The 14,475-nt window shown below is 51.2% G+C and overlaps 1 protein-coding gene across 16 annotated transcripts in view; it reads left to right on the top strand.

The window, feature by feature from the left end:
• Positions 1–1,874: 1,874 nt before the first annotated feature.
• MAPT (microtubule associated protein tau) overlaps positions 1,875–14,475 on the top strand; it is a 90,028-nt gene continuing 77,427 nt past the window's right edge. For 2 of the 16 annotated variants that reach the window (XM_045182188.3, XM_045182186.3), the window contains exon 1: positions 1,875–2,130. The gene's annotated coding sequence lies outside the window, so the exon portion shown is untranslated. The remainder of the gene's footprint in view (positions 2,131–14,475) is intronic. The other 14 variants (XM_045182199.3, XM_045182195.3, XM_053910366.2 and 11 more) reach the window with 12 other exon arrangements.

Here is a 14,475-nt window from a genome sequence, read left to right as displayed (position 1 = left end):
TCGAATGCTGAGGAGTTGAAGGCTAAGGAGTTTAACTGCACTCAGGGGTCAGTTAGAAGCCTTTAGCTATCTTAGAGCAAGAGGGCGTCATGATTACATGCTTGCTTCTGAAGAGTGATCAGACTAGGGGTTTCAGGGTGGGCTGATAAACAGAGAAACAGAACAGGGAGACCAGTAAGGTCACTGCATGTCCAGAAACAAGGTAAGGGTCTTTAACTTAACCAAGGATGGTGGCAGTTAGAACAACAACAAAAAGGTCAATTCCAGAGACTCAGAACCTATGGCTTAGAAATTTGTCCCATCTCTATCATCCACCCAGTGCTCCCAATAACAACATAGTAATTAAACCCATGTGAATAAATCATTTTAATAACCTGATTTTTGTATTAATCTATAACATACAATATTGATTTTTTTTTAAATGAGTATAAGGCCTAGGCAAATTAAAACTTCAAGACAAGTTCCCATCCCCCTCAGACAAGACGGTTGTCCCCAAACCCCCATACCTATAAAGCCTCCCCAGTCAGGGCTTAAATTAGATATCAGGGAGACCAAGGTAAGTCCTGTTAAAGAGCAAAATTCCATGGAGTAAATTTTAAAGACCTAATTGGCCTTATTGAGTGATTCATGAATCAGGCAGCACCCCATCTAGCAAGTAGAGAGGAGCACTGAGAATTTGTACAAAATGGAAAGTTTTTATAGACCGAAACTGGGCAGAACAAGAAAGTTATTACTAAAAGAAAAAATTCTTTCAGGCAAGGGGCACCTTTCTTTGGTGGGGAGGGTGGGAAGGGTCTTACTAGACAGATTACCTTATTAGGTTGATCAGGAAATTCCAGACTGGTTGGTAGTTTAAAATTCCACTCCTGGGAGAGGCTGAAACTACAATTAGGTTAGGTATTAACTTTTAGTTTCAGTGAAGCAGCTTAGCACAAGTGACTCCATTTTGGGCCTGTGGTCTCTTTCTTGATAGGCCAAAGCTGGTAACCAGGTTACTGGGAAAATGAAAGCTTCTGGTCAGTCTGAGGTGTGTTATCCAGGTGAGAATCTCCAGTGGGCACTTTGGAATTCAAGTCTCAAGCACTACTTACAGTATAATGGTGTGCCAACAAATGAGAAAAAAGTAGCTGTGTATGTGAAAATGCTTTATAATGTGACTAGTGCATTTGAGCCTTCATCTAATTTAAGATTTTATTCTCGGGTCACTTAGATTAATAATAGATTCGAATGCTCCTTGTTAAAAAAAAAAAAACACTATTATATTACAACTGAATTAGCCTGTTTTAAGAGGATTTGCTCAGGAAAGCAATGACCTTGGTTAATAATAATAATAATAATAATAATAATAATAATAATAATAAAGGTGGAACGAAAGCAGGCTTAAATAAGCAAGCCCGAGGAAACTTATCTCCAACAAGGGGACTAATTTGGGAGACTCAGGAAAGGGTCAGCGTGCCGGCCAACGAGAGCAGGCCAAACCCAGGGATGGCTTTGAGGTCCAGGTAGAGGGACGGAGGATCCGCCATGTGGAAATTCGCCCAAGACATCACCACAGGAGGATGAGAAGGAAGAGAGCAGCAGATCTGGGGGCAGGACACCCAGCCTATTCCCGATACCAGGTGGCAACCAAGCCTCCCTCCCCAGGGAGGCGACCCCTCAGCTAAAACAAAGGCTCCAGCCGCGGGAGGAGACCCACGTGCGCGTGCGCCACAGAACGCGCGTGCGCGTGGCGGTCAGTGCCGCGGCGCGAGGCTGGGGGTGGGAAAAGGCAGGCCGGGAAGGGAAGCGCTGGGAGGAGCGAGCCGGGAGGCGGGAGGCAGCAGAGCATCAGGGCGCTCCCGCTCGCCCACTAGTGGCGGGAGGAAAAGACGCCCGCGGTGGCCTCGCTGTCCGCCTCTCCGCTGGGGAGGCTCGCGCTCCCGCTGCTCGCGCTTGCGCCGCCCGCGGGTCTCGGGAGCGCTCTCTCTCGCTGGTGCGCGTGCTCGCAGTCTCTGCCACCCACCGGCTCCGGCTCCAGCTCCGGCACCGGCAGCAGCACCGCCGCCACCGCCCACCTTCAACCACTGCCGCCGCCACACACACTTTCTCCTCTGCTTTCCTCTACTGTCTTCGCCCTCTGTCGACCATCAGGTAAGCTCAAGGCTCTGAAATGTGCCTCCCCGCGCGCCCTATGCGCCCGCGGACCGCCGCCCCTCGGCCCCCCGCCTCAGAGATGGCTTTCATGAGGTGGGCATTGGTGAGGGGCAACGGTGGGGGGCACTCCCCGCGCCCTCTGCGTTCCGGGGTGGGTCTTGGGAGGCTTGGAAAGGGACCCATGCAAGGGATGCAGACACGCGTTTAAGTGTGTGTGTGTCCGTGCGGATGTGTACTGGGGGTTCCACACGACCCTCTTCGCGAGGACACGGGCAGAGGTTGTGCCCGCAGGGTGGGGCACGGATGGCGGTGACCTGGGGGAGGGGGCTGCCATGCACTGTCGGTCGCCGCCTTTTGCTGCAATGGGCATGTATGTCTATGCGTGTGTTTTGGGGGGGGGCGAATGACGACCCCCAAAACCGAACCTCTAATCCGTTTTCTCTGTCTCGGTTTGCCATCAGCCCTAAGGAAGGTATGGATCGGGTTCTAGAAGACACGACTCCCTGCCTGCCCCTCCCTTCACCTCCCCGGTAGCGATTCCAATGGGGCTTTCGCTGACCCTGATTTAAGGCGGTGGTCCATCCCCCATCCCCGTTTTCCTCCTTCAGAAACCCGCAGGGGACATTTGGGGGCTGGGAGTGGAATTGGGGAGATGGGGAGGGGTCCAGGCGCTGTCACTTCAGTTGCCCTTCCCCTTGCGCGCGCCTGGCACCGAGACGCGAGCAGAGCCGTGCCCGAGAGAAGGTAGTGCGCGGATGCCAGTGTGGAGGTTCGGAAAGGCAGGGATCACCTGGCCCGAGACGTGGAAGGTCTCGGCAGCGGGTGCTCACAGCCGCAGACCCGCGCAGGGGCTGCAGGTGCACTTCGGGCGGGCCCCTTTCTCTTCGCTCTGCGCGGGGCGCCCCGCTGGTGCGCTCCCTGCCGGAGACGCGGTGCTGGCGCGCAGGGCTCGCCCCTCACTGCGGCAGTGGGTGTGGACCCGGGTGGGCGAGGAGGGGGAGGGTAGGCTGTGCCTCCTCCCACTCCCACCCCCGCTTTTTTCCCCTCCGAGCGCGAGGTGCCATCTTTTTGCGGTGTGTCATGTCTTTACGGTGCCATGCCAAGCCGTGCGGCTGCGTTTTGGAGCACAAGGCGGGGTTGTTATTAAGGGGGTGGGGTGGGGGGCAATCGGCGCGGAAATCTTGGCGTTTTGCTGCTACAGGGTTGAGCCCTGGGAGCGTCCACCCAGGATCTTCCCGAGGATTCACTGCTTTGTTTGTAGGGCTAACGTGATCTGCGATGCCAGCCTGGCTTTTTGCCTTGTATTCTATAAGGGTGTTTAACCAAGGCCCCCACTCTTCCACCCGTGTTTTGCCCCTCATTTCCGAACCCTTTGTTAGATCTCGGGGCTTTCTGGGGTCGATGAACCCGAATCACGGCTCCAGAGTCATGCGTGAAACGGGTGTGACACTGAGCGGCCCCCTCCCGGAGCCGGGCCGCACGCCAGGAAGCATCCTCCGGCCGAAGGGGTGGGATTCCAGGTCTCAGAGCGCAGTGACGGTGTCTGACAAGGGAGGACGCCCCACCCCACACCCGGAGCGTCCCGGTGGCCACGCCCCACCAGGCTGCCCATTGAGGGGCACCGGCGACCCTCGGGAGATAGAGGGGCTCGCAGGTGGAGCCTCTCTCCGCTTCGTGCCCTGTTGCTTCGCTAGGCGGGAAAAATGGGAGGAAGGGGCATGAATTTTCTTCTGATGCTACAAGCCACGCCCATTCCTCCCCCACCACCCCCAGCAGACTAGGAGGGGCGCGCCGAGGGGTGGTTGCCTTGGAAACCACGGTCTTGAGAACGGCCTTTGGGCGTGGCCGTGCCCCTTATAAGCAGCGATTAAGAACCTTGGGGTACGAGGAGCCGCGCCCCCTGGGGGACTCTGGAGGGAAGCCCCAACCTCGAGCGGGTGGCTCTTCCTAATTGGCTTCCCGCGGCTACAGCCACCCAGATAGGCGTCCCTGAGGTATTTGTGGCCAAGTACTATTTTAGAAACGTGCGGCATTTTCACTTAAGAGCCGGCGTTCACTGCCGCCCTTGAAACTGGGAATGAGAGAAGGGTGGCTACCAACCCCTGGCTTGCCCTCCTGTGATGAGCTGGGTTTGCGCGGCTTTCTGGTTAATTCTATCGCTGAAATTGGCACGGAGTGCAGTTGTGAGAGGGAGAGCATCTCAGGGGCCAAATCATCCCCTGGAGCAGCGCAGATTGAACTGAATATCCAGGGAATGGCTGGGCTCGGGGTCTAAGGGTTCACTCTGGGCCAGGGCGAACCTTCCCGACAATGGTGCAGGCCAGGGTGTCAAACTCATTTTCACCGGGGGCCACATCAGCCTCGCGGTTGCCTTCAAAGGTCCGAATGTAATTTCAACTTCTTAATAGTTAAGGAGTAGTCACATTTATACAGTCCTAAAATTATTTCAGCCCTTTGAAGGCAACTAACTGCGAGGCTGATGTGGCCCCCGGTGAAAATGAGTTTGACACCCCTGGACACTGCAGGCGATTGGAGCCACAGACCTGCGATGCCCCCCCTCCCCCACTTCTGGCAGAGCTGGACCCCTCCCGGGCAGGTTGCAGGAGACTCAAGGATCCATTCGAGCTTCTCCCTTTCCTTGACATCCCACTTTGCCCCTGGCTGGGCGTGGGGTTCTGGTTCCGGACAGGATCTCATGGCCGCCGGTGGCCTGGGACGGACTGCAGGCAGAGCGGTCACCTCCTGTAGATTGGAGGAGCATATTTAGCCCAATGTCCGGAACAAAGTGCAGTCCACACGTCCCTGATTTCGCTCCATTTTGAAATCTCTTCGCGGTTTGTTGGGGCACTTGGGTTCGCAAGGCCTGGGGACTGTTCATCGAGGATCCCGGGTACAGAGCCAGGGTCCTTTGTACTCGGATGAGGAAATTCCATGCCTGGTTCTGCGCTCATCCAAAGGGATGCAGCGTTTGCGCCCACACTCAGACAGTGGAGCACTGAGCCTGCCGCGGTGCCTTGGGAAAGGTCCTGTATGCGAATCCCCAGCATGTGGGGGCTATTTTATGTCCCGGTAGACCCCTCCTGGCCTCTGGCACTCAGGAACCTGTAACTCCAAGCCCCGTTGGTCCAGACTGCCTGACCTTCCCCTCCAGGCACCGTGTGCCTTGGCTCAGCAGGATGCGTTGAGTTTTATCTGATCCCTGTCTCTCCAGTTGACCCAACCTACAACAGGATGAGAAATGCCTTTCCTACCGTAATCAGTTAAGGTATTATTCTACGTTTTATGATGCTGCAGCTTGTGATTCTTATGTGTTTACCACATAAGAATCGCTTATGCATTTCCCCGTCTACAAACCCTTTTTCTGAACAAATAAGCACACACATACACCCCACTCCAGGCACCCACACCACATTGACTCTGGAAGCTAGTCAGTTCCTTGACCAACGTTTGCTTCTGTAACAGGTTGTGTTTGCTGCAGTAACCTGGCTTGACTCTTTGGTCTTTGCCTTTGGACAATTTGGGGGAGGGGTTTGTTGGCTTTGCTGTTCTTCTGAATGAGTGGCAGTCCCTGATGTGTAACCCTAACCCCACGTGGACCTCATCTGCACACGCCCATCACAGAAGGGCAGGGCTTTTCAGTGGTTTCTAGTATCAGGCTCCCCTCCCCTGACAGGGACAAAAGAAATGGATCATTCCCACAAATTGCAAGAAGAAAACTTAGAATCCATTTCTTTGAGGGAAGGTCAGCCTTATAACATTTGGAAAAGAGCCCCTTCTACTGAACATGCCCTTTGACCCACATGCCCTTTGAGAGGTCAGTGCCAGCCCTCAGATGGAATAAGATTGCGGTGCCCTATGTTTGGGTTGAAATTTTCTTCTGCCCTTTTAACATCGGTTTGTGAAGGTCATTTGTGGAAACTTTTAGAAACTGTTTTATTCCACCTCCCCTCAGCATTTGTCTATGGTGGAAGTGGCTCCGCCGCTCTGTGTGTGAAATGTGTTAGTTTTCTGGTTGAACGCATGATAGCTTTCCAACTAGATTGTGCCTTCTATTTAATTAGTCTCTTCCTTATGCCCACTTTGAAAAAGAAGCCTTAAAAACAAATAAAAACACTCCTAGGGGCTTCATAAACTTCTCGACATATAGTAGGTGTTTCGGCCCATACTTATTTAACAAACAAATGGATAAAATGGGAAAATACAGGTCAATAGGTAAGGAAGAAAAAGCAGAATGGGAAGAGGGCTTTATTCAAGATCATGGCATCAGGGAGGTTTGGGGACAAATCCAATCGAGTTTGTCCCCTGACCGTGTATCCAAATGACACCCAGAAAGCTGCCTGTGCCCCTCCATGTGCTTCCACGCCCTCCACTCCCTGCTGCCCTGGACCTCCGACCTTCCCACTGCAGCACTCGCTGTTTATGGCCTCACAGCCTGGTCCCCTCTGGACGCCAAATAAGAGAGGAAAGGGGAGAGCCACACTTCACCCCAGGGGGAGGGAGACCCCGCCCAGTTACCTTGAAAGCTGTGGGGCTCCTTGTGCCGTGAGGTCAGAGGGACAGAGGTGGGAAACCCCATTTGCCTCTGTTCCTTCCACTTTCTCCCATCCCGCTTCTTTCATCTTCCCACTTCAGAGACCCCCAACCCCCCCCCCAGAAACGCCCACCTGACTGATGGCTCCTAATTTATCACCCTAGATGCTTCCACTAGTGACTTGGAGCTAGCTTAGGGAGGGGCCACCTCGACAGGTGAGGGGAACAGAGGACTCCAACCTGACCACCTGGGCTGCAGCAGGGAGAGGAACCCAGCGTTCCACCTGGGACTCTCAGCTGCTTTCCTGTAAAACAGTGAGATGTCCAGAGACATTTTTTGTTTTCACACCTGGGGGAAGGTGCTACTGGCCTCTAGTGGGTAGAGGCCAGGGGTGCTGCCAATCAAATTACACGGCACAGGACTCTCCCCCACATCAAAGAATGATCCACCCCAAACGTCACTAGTGCCAGAGGTGAGAGCCCTGCCATAGAAACATTGTTACCTGGGTGCTGTTGTCTTCAAGGCAGCTCACATTCCTTGAGCATCTTCTAGAAGGCACTGCTCGAAGTGCTCCCCAGAAATTCCTGAACTTCATTTAATCCTCCCAACAACCGCTTGCATGTAGCAGGTGCTATCATCTCTGTGCCACCCATGGAGAAACAAGTACAGAGAGCTTAGTGACTCACTGAAGGTCACACAGCCACTGAGTGTTGGCACTGGGTGTCTGACACTGGCCCCTCCCCCTCAGCTAACTCATAGGCTTAACAGGCCTTTGTGGGCTAGCCTTCAAACCCAAGCACAGTCTATAACATTGACCCAGTGGAATATTCTCATTCCAAAGCCACTGACTCACAAGTAAACTTTTGCAAGAGTCTGTAATTGGAGCACAGCCTAAAGCTCTGATCTGGTCCTGGCCCTTAACCTCTGTGCCTCTGTTTATAAAACAGAAAAACTATCCCAGGACCTTAAACCTCTCCCCCTAAAATCGAGGACTTCAGGATCGCTCTGTTACACAAAGGAGCGCCTGGGTTTGATGGGCTCAGAGAAAGCCGATTTTCAGAGAAAGCTGACAATCGGGACTGGGGGATCAAGGCATATAGACTCAGCTATGGTCAGGGTCAAATGGCTGAAGTTCTAGGGACATCAGATTCTCATCTTAGGCTCCGCCCCTCAGAAAGATTGAAGCGATGGCACCTGCCAATGGGACCCAGCTTGGAGCCTGGGGGTAGATGAGTGGCACAGGAAAGACCTCACGCACAACCTCAGGTCGCCCTTGGCAAAGGTGGGCCTGGAGACTTGTCTTCCTTCATGGGACGCAGGCTCTGTCATAAGGATTCCATTACACTGTGGTGCTGAGGGCCTGCCTGGAATCCTCCGTGCACAGGACTCACTGCCACTCCTGCAAGCTCAGGGACCTCCCGCAACCACCTGTGCAGGTGATAGGACACGTACCATCCACGCCAGTCCTGCCCCATCACCTTGCTGGAGGGGTTGCTGTCCAAGAATTATTTTCCTGTCTCCAGGTGCCATTCTCTTGCCACTTCTGCCAGCTTCCTTTCCTGCACAGATGGCCCCGATCTGAGTGTGTGAGGCCAGCCCAGGATGGTTGTTGAGCTTGTTGGGTTCTTTGACTAGGAAACATTCTCTAGGTGTGCAGCTAGAATTGGCTTCCACAAAATGCCAACTCGGACGACTTCCAGTTGGATTATCTTCTTTTTTTTTTTTTTGGTTTGTTGATATTTCAGCAGGCTCTATGCATGCCCCAATCAGGGGCACTACGGAATTAACCCCAAGAAATGTATTTTGTGCCTCGGCCATGCAGGGAGGTTTGCGAGTGCTTTGAGGGCAGCTGGCGCTTTTTCCTGGATGCAGGGCAGGCAATGAAAGAGAGAACACTAGGTTTGGCCTGGTGGTTCAGGGTGTGGGCTCGGATCAGGCCTCTTGGGTGTAAATCCTGGCTCCCTGCCTCCCTGTGGGCCCTAAGCCATGGCGGTTAGCCTTTCGGAGTTTTTCATCATCTGTAACTTGGGGTATGGTAGTGCCTCTCCCATGGTTGCTGTGGGATTTAAATGGGGTGACGCTTAGCCCACGACCTTGGCCTTATCAGCAGCAACCTCTGGACCCACACTTGTGATAAGTGTGCAAAGGCATCTAATGACCTTGGGGATGGAATCAGTTGTATCAAGTACATTCTTACACTGAGTAGGGATTGAGATGGGAGAAGCAGGCAGCTGCCCAGCTCCCCTGGAACCAGGCATTGTTGTTTGGGTGGAAGTGGACCCTCTGAAAATCACACACACCCATGTTTCAATGTACACACACAACTCTTGCCACAGGCAAGCAGAACGACTTATCATCTGTTGTCCCTGCTTCTGTCCTCTTCCTTCCTGAAATCCACTCCACGCCAGGAATAGACTGTGTACTCTCCACGCCAGCCAAGCCGAACCACCCTCCTCCTGCCCTGTGGGGAACCGAGGCCTGGCTCAGTGTCTCAGGTTTAGAGATCTTACCAGTTTACTCATTGACTACTGAGTGAGCACTGACCACTGACGGGGTCCGAGGATCAGTGGGGGAGACAGAAGAGAGTGGGGGAGAGGTTTTTGCGAAGGAAATAATTAAGCAGAGTGTTGAAGTTGGTAAATTGGCAAGCAGGTTTGATGGTGGACAGCTGAGAGTAAGTAGAAAATGTTAAATAAAGCCAATTCTACAGAGAACTTCAAGTATCCGCTAAGCAGAGTCGCATCTGATTAATCAATTCAGCTCAGGGAGCCTTCTTACCCATGAACTAAGACCGAGAGTCATAATACATCAGTTTCTAAAAAGTCATTAAATCAGAAAATCAGAAAACATTTCCCTTAAACTGGACAAAAGCACACTTATCCCCCCATCTTTTGGGACAGGGCCCAGCCTTCTCTTGCTGTGTGGGTCAGCCGGTGGAAACCCCTGGTCTTTTCTGCCTAAGACACTCTCAGAGCACACTGCCTAGGGCTGCCGATCTCCGTTTCTTCGAAGGAGGACTTACGCTGAGGAGTAATCTGCATGAAATCCCTCTAAAGTCATACTGGTTTTTTCAATGGTCTTTGACATCCCATTTGACAGTAAAAAATCATTTTAAGAATTTATCTTTCATTTAAAACTTGTGTTTCATCAGCGTTAGTTATATGATTATTGTAACAAGTATGATGGACCTAGAAGGTTGGCCTGGCAGGGGGAGACCCAGGCTGTGGGCGCCAGGCCCTGTGGACCCAGCCGTGAATATTTACAGTCCTTCATTTCTGCTCCTTCCGTGGTGCCAGGGAGGAGACAGCCTGGCGCGGAGACCCTCGACACTCTCTTTTCCTGTCTTTCGGGACAGGACAGCACTTCAAATTCATTCACGTAGAAGCCCAACTTAAGGGGTGTTGCAGCATTTCCACTACAAGACTCAAAATAAATTAAATTCCCTTAGTATATATGAACTCCCCTAAGTGAAGGAGTTTTAGATCAAAGTCTAGCATTTTAAAAACCGTTTTAAATCAGCTAGTTAGAATGAAATCTGAAGCCACTGATAATGATGTCTCATTCAGGGCTCTCCCTCTGGTCCTGTCTGCTTCACTGCTAAACCAGGCATCAAAGAGAAGAGGGACATAATTATCTCTGGTCCCAGCTGCTGGTTTTCCTTCTGGCTGGGGACGGCTGGGTGATGTTGTCTTGGGACCTAACTCTGTGGTTGTACTACAGAAAGTCCAGGGATGTACTTTCATCCTTGTGTCCCGTCCCCCGCTGCCCCCCACCCCCGACACCAAGGATATCAGAGGACCCCTGGGTCCATAATCCCCTTTCATGTGATCTACAGCCAACAAGAAGTACTGGGAAGGAGGGAGCAATTCATGGAGCCAGGGAACCGTGCCCCTCCCTCAGGATACAGGCCAGCTCTCCCCCTTGAGTCAGAACCAGTGTCTTAAATTATGTGTCAACAGAATTATCCTGGATCAAATCCAGTTCTGCCATTATTGGTGGGTCATTCAAAGGTGCTGGTTTTTAATTGTTCTTGTTCGGACAGTGACACCAAACCATTGTCTTACCTCACCCCCACCCATGATCTCCCCCTCAAAAAGCTTATTGGATAATTAATAATCAAAAACCAAATGCTTAAATACCCAAGGGAAGGTTACAATTCAAAGAATCTCTTTGGTTTAAAATATATATGCATATAAATATTACAATTATATATCATATATATTTATGTAAATATAGATATAATCATATATATGTATATAAGCATAAATATATTTAAAATGTAAATATTCACTACCTTATATTTGTTGTATATCTGAATTTTTTATATTGGGTTGGCTTTTAATTTCGGTATTGGTAATGCATCGGAATTTGTTAATCAGCCAAGGGAGGGTTGTATATACATGTAAAAGTTGTATATAACCTGCTACGTTGGGGCGCAGTAATAGCTGTGGTGTAGAGGCATATGGACCTGTCCCTTTCAGCTGCCCATTGTGGAAAATCCTCAGGAACAGCTGCTGGGGGGCATCACCAGCCCTCCTGCCACCCACTTTCTGTCTTGTCCCTTCCTGAATACCAGGGAAGTTTTACACTGGCCGCAACTGGCCACCATGCAGATGCTGCCTCTGCTGCCTCCACGAGACCTGCTTAGAAAGGAAGGATCTCACAGAACATCCCTAAATCCGCTTGAATAATGGACTGATTATGCACAAACTCACCTGAACCTTCTTTAAACCTATTTAACCTTTTCCCTGGGGTTAATCCTGTGGGGATAATGTGCCCTCTGGGCATCTCTCCCATGGGTTCAGTTCTTCCTCCTGCAGCTCTGAAGCCCCTCCTTTCTCAGCAGACCCAGGGAGTGATGACTGCACTCTACTCCCTGCAGTGTTAATAAAGACGGAATAAGTTGAAATAAATCCCTTTCAATGTCACTAAAGTGCTATAAATAATTATAAATCAATGTTTGATGTCTGATGGGAAATGTAGGGGAAAATATTCATGTTATAAGTTGACAATCTGGGCTAAGGTAAAAAAAAAAAAAAAAGTCTTTAAGAAAAGATGTCCTTATCATTTATTGCCGGCAAGACTGCATTCCAGAAGCTGGCCATCCCCTCCTTTTGTGGGCTTCTGCTGCTGCCCCCTGCTTGGGCTTGCCACACCCTGCGCTTAATGCAACCCTTCCTCTTACCAGCTAAGAGACTTGTGGCAGAGATTAAGATCTCCGGATATAACGTATGTCAATTACACCTTGATAAAAACAAATTCTCCTGTTGATGGGCATAACATAAGATTTCCTGTGCCTCCATTTTCCCATCTGTAAACTGAGGATTATGCAATCCCCTCCCTCAGAAAGAGGACCATGTGGCCTCACAGGGTCACAGACCTGAAATTAAATAATCCATGAGAATGTCTTCGAGCTTCTCAGAAGACAGGTGTCCCACGGAGGGGTGTGCCTCCTGGAGCCACAGTCGGGTGCCTGACCTGAAGTCTCTCGTGAGCTGAGTGGAACCTGATGTCTGAAACAGCGCAGCTGCCGCCGCCTGCCTCCCTCAGCACCAGCCAGACGGTGCCGACTGGGTCCCAGGGAGAGCACCCTGCAGCAGGGCTCTTGCCGGGGATGGATGGACAGGCAGCCTGGTCCAGCCTCTACTGGCCTTGTCTGTCCATTCTTTTGAAAAGGAAGCCCAAAGCCAGGGTACAGGACAGTGGGAGGGGTGACTTTAGTGTCACCTCAAGTGATGTCCAGCCCCTGCCAGTGCTGACTTCCTCAGAGAGGGGCTGGGACTTCCTTGGTTCATGTCCTGACTCTCCATGGAATTTCCTGGGAGCCTTTCTGTTCTCTCGGTGGGGATGGGGGTAGGGGGGTCAACTTCCTCCTAATCAGACAGGGATGTGGTGCAGAATCTCATATTCCAATTATGCCCAGGGGGCAGCCTCTTCCTGCCACTCAGTGTTGAGCACTCAATGGGAATCGATTAGGGCAAGAGTGATTAAGTTAAAGGCCGGGGCTGACTTTGATGGTATAATGCTCTGATGGCTTTTTGGTGGTGAGAGACACAGTGAAGGCTCATTAATTGAACCACTTGTACTTGGAAATTGAATCGAGCTGGAGCCGGGCTGCAGTCTGTTTGCCTCTGCCCTGTGAATGGCGGGTATCTCGTGCACAGGGATGGTGGGAAGTGTTTCAGGGTGCATGGTCACCCCACCCTGACAACAGCTGCTCTACTGTGTGGCTGGTTCTGAGTGTCTAGTGGCCCCATATCATCGACCCCTGGGTACCCTGATCTCCCCAAAGCTGTCCCCATTATGCCCCAGTCCCCTCCACTTTGGTCATTGGAACCTGCTGTCTTCTCGTCCCCACGTGGCACATCTTAGAGTCTTAAATTCTTCTCCTCCATCTATATCTTAGAACAGACTTAACCATTTCTTCCTCCTAGACACTCTCCTTCCTCTTCCAGTTCCTATTCTTACCAGTTCTAAAAGGAGCATAGGCCTTAATATGTCACCCTCGATCATTACGGAAACAATAATGAATTGTTCCTAATTTGAATTCCAAAATTCACATCCAATCCAGTTTACAGACCACCGCCAAACTGTTCTTCCCCGAGCAGCCCTGCCATATGCCCTGCCCCATCCAAGCATGCGCCCGCAACCGGGTTCTCTGTCCCTTGCTGAGCCAAGACCCACCTTGTGCTGCCTGCCCAGGTCCCTATGCCGGGGCTTGGACTCTCTGTCCAGTTCTACTGGTCCAGTCCTACTGCTGGCCAGTCTGCCTCTTGACCCCTTCATAAACGTCATGCTCTCTCCCGCCACCTCTTTAAATCACCCTGACCTTCCCCAGTCTCTGTCCTGCCTAAAGCCTTCTCCAGCTCTCCCCATCAACAATATCTGGAGGCCTCTCCACCTTTCATGTCCCGCCAGCCATCAGCACCGCAGTGGTTAATACTTAATGATTTTCCCTCTTGCCTTGAGTGCAGGTCTCAACTCCCCACAGGCTGTAGGTCCTCTGAGGGCAAGGCTTGTGTCTTATATGGCTTTCCTGCTCCCCTGGGTGTCTCGCCTGTCACAGAGCTGGGAACATACACAGCTCAAAATAACTACTCTAGAGCCATGAAGTTCAATGCTAATAAATCAAATAGGCTGATGTTAGATGAGCTCTACCTGTTTAAATAAAGCCAGTTTCCACCTATGAGTACATGGTTCTGTTGCTCCATATACTTGACAATAATGAAAATCACATTTCCTTTAAAATATTCTACAATTGTTGCTTTGCTCTACACTTCAGACCCAACTTACACTCCCTGTTGGTCCCAATTAGTTTTGCTGTATGAAGATACTGATAATAATGGTAGTAATGGGTTGCATTAATTTTACTAAAAATATGGCCTCATGTATCCCTCACTCCCTGACAAGGCAGGGATTCTCACCTCCTTGTACCGAGGAACAAACTGAGGCCCACAGATGTCACAGCTGGGGAGGGAGCAAGATGACACCTCAGTCCAGGACCTCAGATCCCCGTCTCTGGTCCCACCCTCCACACCAGCACCAGCAGACAGACATGCCCTTAATGCTAGTGACCAGAGACGCCGTGCACTCCAGCCCCCAAGAATGGGTCATCTGTAACCCGAGCCTGGAGAAAGTATTTTAGACTGAAAGCTAGCCTCTAAACTGGGCCACTGCTTCATGGCGCTGGTGACGGCAGAACCCAATTTAGTGTCGTGGGCAGGTTCCCATTTATCAAATAGAGAAGCTCATTTTCTCCCAGCTCACACAAAGCATGAAAAATGTTCATACCCCTTGCACTTCCAGCAAGG

This window comes from Desmodus rotundus, chromosome 9, assembly GCF_022682495.2.
Source record: "Desmodus rotundus isolate HL8 chromosome 9, HLdesRot8A.1, whole genome shotgun sequence".
Lineage (NCBI taxonomy): Eukaryota > Metazoa > Chordata > Mammalia > Chiroptera > Phyllostomidae > Desmodus > Desmodus rotundus.
The sequence above is the reverse complement of the archived record's forward strand: the minus strand, read 5'-3'. Positions and strand labels throughout refer to the sequence as shown.